The sequence below is a fragment of the Sus scrofa genome, chromosome 12 (assembly GCF_054392235.1).
Source record: "Sus scrofa isolate SSC_HxYL_T2T_F1_AM1 chromosome 12, Sscrofa_HxYL_maternal_Yorkshire_Landrace_v2.0, whole genome shotgun sequence".
Lineage (NCBI taxonomy): Eukaryota > Metazoa > Chordata > Mammalia > Artiodactyla > Suidae > Sus > Sus scrofa.
In genome coordinates this window covers 47,466,995-47,472,214 of record NC_139394.1, presented here as the reverse complement: position 1 = coordinate 47,472,214, position 5,220 = coordinate 47,466,995, and positions in this window count along the sequence as shown.

The following is a 5,220-nucleotide window of genomic DNA, read 5'->3' as shown; positions in this document are numbered from 1 at the left end:
GGAAAAATTCTGGAAGTTTTGCACCAACATGGTCACAGTACTTGTGTTCAGATGGTGGGATTGTGGGGGAGTTCTTGGTTTTTTTCTCTTTTCCAAAATATTTATAATGTTGGCTTTTTTTTGTTTTGTTTTGTTTTGTTTTGTTTTTGTCTTTTTAGGGCAGCACCTGTAGCATATGGAAGTTCCCAGGCTAGGGGTCAAATCGGAGCTATAGCCGCTAGCCTACACCACAGCCACAGCAACGCCAGATCCAAACCACATCTGCAACCTACACCACAGCTGAGGGCAACACAGGATCCTTAACCCACTGAGCAAAGCCTGGGATCAAACCTGCATCCTCATGGATACTAGTCAGATTCGTTTCCACTGAGCCATGATGGGCATTCCTATAATGTATTTTTTAATAATATATTTAGAAATACTTTAAAATTTGAAGTCTGAAAAAAAAAGCAGGAGGGAGTACCCATTGTGGCTCAGCAGGTTAAGAACCCAACATAGGCTCCATGAGGATGCTGGTTCGATCCCTGGCCTCACTCAGTGGGTTAAGGACCTGGCATTGCTGCAAGCTGCAGTGAAGGCTGCAGATGTGGCTTGGATCTGGTGGTGTTGCTGTGGCTGTGATGTAGGCTGGCAGTTGCAGCTCCCTAGCCTAGGAACTTCCATATGCTGCAGGTACAGCCGTAAAAAGAAAAAAAAAAAATTTGAAGTCTGGGCTAAACCACAGGAAATAATTACTCTCTATGTCATCATGTCTCTGGTTCCCTTAGGTGAAAATAAAATTCCTTCATCTCATGTAATAATAACAGTCACCTGCAGCATATGAAGGTTCCCAGGCTAAGGGTTGAATCAGAGCTGCAGCTGTTGGCCACAGCCATAGCCACAGCAATGCCAGATCCTAGCCGAGTCTGCTACCTATGCCACAGCTCACGGCAACACCAGATTCTTAACCCACTGAGTGAGGCCAGAGATTGAACCCGCATCCTCATGGATGCTAGTCGGGATTGTTACCACTGAGCCACAGTGGGAACACCCAAGGAGAAATTCTTATTACCATTTTGCAGATGGGGAAAACTGAGTCTCAGACAAGCACAATGATACAACCAAGAGAGGAGAGGCGCTTCCAACTTCAAACCCAATTCTCTCCTCCATGTCACAATAACCACCCAAAACACATCTCGGGGGAGTCCCACGGTGGCATCGCGGGTTAAGGATCCAGCATTGTCTCTGCAGAGGCTCAGGCCACTGCTGAGGCACAAGTCCAATCCCCGGCCCAGCAGAGTTAAGGATCTGGTTTGGTCCAGGAACTTCCATATGCCACCAGTGTGGCCAAAACAAAACAAAACAAAACAGTTCTCGGGGTCCAGAGTGTGCCAGGGAGAGAGCTACAACATCACACACATGTTCTCATTTAATGACCCTGTAGATGGAGATGGGTACAAATGAGGACATGGTGGCCGAGGGAGGTCATGCCACCAGCACCGCTGGTAAAAGGTAGAACCAGGATACTAATGCGAGTTGGCCCGTGTTGGGAACCATGACAAGGAACACTCAGACCCTCTGAGCCTGGGACGCAGGGCACCATCCCGGGTGCAGCCACTGTCAAAAAGGAAGCATCTGGCAGGAAGGGGAATGCCATGAGAGGTGGGCTCCCAGGTCCGTCCCGGCGGGAAGGGGCCGGCTCTGCGCACCGAATACCCGAGGCCCCGGGCTGGATGAGCTGGCGCTGTGCAGAGATGTCCACATGGCCTGGCCTTGCGCCAGCACAGATGTCACATCCCCCTGCCAGTGCTGACAGTGTTGGTGCTAACCTGCCAAAAGGCCTTGAGGAAAGCTCTTAAAGCTCTCTTTAAGGATGCCTGGTTCTGGGAGCTGTGGGGAGACAACACGGCCTCTTCCACAGTGGAAAACTCCAGTACCACCTGGCTTGGCAAGAGAAAGTGATGTCTAACCTTCTTGACCCCACCCCACCCCCCTGTCCAGGGGCCCGAGAGCCCTGCTGGGCCCAGAATCCAAGGACAAGGCTGGAGCCCTATGCCTGGACCCAGAGGCTGAGCCAACAATATGAGCCAGGGCTCCAACTCCCTGGGAAACAGGAAGTTCAGGTCAGCCCTAGCGGGGGCCAAACCAGAAGAACTCAGGCCAGAGGCCAAGTGAGGCCTGAGTATGACCAACGGGCCTCTGAGAGGCGGACATAGCTGACAGACCAGCACCAGAGAAAGCTCTGAGGATCTGGAATATCAAAAACACTCCCACACTGCTGGTCGGAGTCACTGGACTCAAGCTTTTGGGAGGGAATTTGAATTATCTGGGACATACACACTCTGACCAGGAGTTCTTCTCATCATAATGCACCTAGAGAAACTTTTTGCCCACGTGGGCCCCAGAATGTTCACAGCAGCACTGCTCACGAAAACAAAAACTGCAAATAGGAGTTCCCACTGTGGCACAGCAGAAACAAATCCGACTGGTATCCATGAGGATGCAGGTTCAATGCCTGGCCTCACACAGCAGGTCAGGGATCCAGCATTGCCATGAGCTGTGGTGTAAGTCGCAGACTCAGCTCAGATCCCACATTGCTGTGGCTGTTGTATAGGCTGGTAGCTGCAGCTCTGATTTGACCCCTAACCTGGGAAATTTCATATGCCATGGGTGCGGCCCTAAAAAGGAAAAAAAAAAAAAAAAAAACTGCAGATAGCCCAAATACCCGTGGACATGGGAATGGATTAAAATATATGTATTCTCGGAGTTCCCGTCGTGGCGTGGTGGTTAACGAATCCGACTAGGAACCATGAGATTGCGGGTTCGGTCCCTGCCCTTGCTCAGTGGGTTAACGATCCGGCATTGCCATGAGCTGTGGTGTAGGTTGCAGACGCGGCTCGGATCCCGCGTTGCTGTGGCTCTGGCGTAGGCCGGTGGCTACAGCTCCGATTCAACCCCTAGCCTGGGAACCTCCCTATGCCGCGGGAGCGGCCCAAGAAATAGCAACAACAACAACAACAACAAAGATAAAAGACAAAAAAAAAAAATGTATTCTCCATTCACATAAGGGAATACTATACAGCCACAAACATGAATAGGCTACAACTTCATGTGTGAATCCCATAAACACCATGGGGTTTTTATTGCTGTTGCCGTTGTTTTTTCTTTTTTGGCCACCTGTGGAATGGCGTTCCCGGGCCAGGGATCAGATTCAGCTGCAGTCACAGCAACTGCAGCAATGGCAGATCCTTTAACCCACTGTGCTGGGCCAGGGAATCGAATCTGCAACCTGGTGCTGTGGGGATGCCGCTGATCTCATTGCACCACAGCAGGAACTCCCGATAAACACAATGTTAAAACAATAAGGCAAATCGTAATATAATATATACAGTGTGATTTCATCTAATAGAAATCAAAAAACCTCTCCACACTGAGCAACGTATCGCTTAGGGACATAAGCCTATGTGGTGAAATTGTACAAATGAGAAAAAGGCAAACACAAAATTCAGGTTGGTGACTACCTGCCAAGGATAAAGGGAAAGAGTGGGGTTTGACGAGAGCCTATGGGAGGGTTAGAAAGTATTGGAAGCATTATTAAGTTAGGGGCTGGGGACATGGGCATTTATTTTTACGATTCTTTAAGCAGACCCCATGCATTATATATATGCGCGTCTATATAAAATATTTCAAATTAAAAAGAAAAACTTGAGAAAAATCTGAGTGGGGCGCTGATGCTTAAGCGGAGGGAGCGCAGACCTGGGAGCCTGCCCAGCTCTGACCAGCCACACTGACATGAACACCCCAAGAAGGGAGGGGCTCAGGCCCTGGGTGGCCTAGAGAAAGGGAGGGCAGAGGAGAAAGTGGGGTCTGAAGCCGGAAGGATGCGTTCAGACCCAACTTTGCCCTTGACTGACTGCATGACCCTGGGCAAGGACTGAAGCTTCTGAGATTCAATGTCATTTGTAAAAAGAGCACAAGCTGAGACCCTGGGCTTTAGTCTCCGAATCCTTGGCACCTAGCGTCTTGTTTGGCATAAAGTAATAAACGTACATCCAGTGCCCAGTCTTATCATGAGAAAAATGTCCAGCAAATTCCAACAGTGATCCATCCTACAAAACAGCTGAATGGTACTCCTCACAAATGTCAAGGTCGACAAAACTAAGAAAAGGACAAATGCCGTAGGATTCCACGTATAGGAGGTACCCAGAACAGCCGATTCGTAGGGAAAAGAGTGCAGAAGTTACCAAGGGCTGGGGGTGGGGGTGGACATGGAAAGCTGGGTTTTTTTACTTGAAGTAGAGTTGGAGTTCCCGTCATGGCACAGCAGAAACGAATCTGACTAGGAACTGTGAGGCTGCAGGTTCAATCCCTGGCCTTGCTCAGTGGGTTAAGGATCCGGCGTTGCCGTGAGCTGTGGTGTAGGCCGAAGATGCGGCTCGGATCCTGCGTTACTGTAGCTCTAGTGTAGGCCAGCGGCTACAGCTCCGATTGGACCCCTAGCCTGGGAACTTCCTTTTGCCCCGGGAGCAGCCCAAGAAATGGCAAAAAAAAAAAAAAAAAAAAGATTAATTGAAGCATAGTTGATCTACAATGTTGGGTTACTTTCTGCGGTACAGCCAAAGTGACTCCATTATAGATATATTCTTTTAAAATATTCTTGTCCAGGATAGTTTATCACAGAACACTGAATACAGTTCCCTGCATTATAAAATAGGACCTTATTGGAGTTCCCATTATGGCACAGCAGAAACGAATCCACCTAGTATCCATGAGGATGTGGGTTCAATCCCTGGCCTCCCTCAGTGAGTCTGGGATCTGGCGTTGCTGTGAGCTGTGGTGTAGATGGCAGATGCAGCTCGGATTTGACCCCTCGCCAGGGAACCTCCATGTGCTGCAGGTGAGGCTCTTAGAAGAAAGAAAAGAAAATTATACATAAATAAATACACGTATTTAGGTAAATGCATATAACTATATATATAAATTATGAAATAATTAATATTACATATATATATGTACGTATATTTAAAACAAAAGATAAAAGGAACAGAAAGAAGGCGAGAAGGGGGGAGCTTGTTGGCCGGGCCCTAAACCTCTATCTCCAGAATCCTCTTTTTTGGGGGAGGGCGAGCTGCCAACACAACAGCAGATCCTCAGCCCAGACGCACCCACCCAGCAACAGCGGCCCTCCTCCCCTGTGTGACGTAACTCTCTGCCCCTCCCCCTGCTCCCCTATCTCTCTGA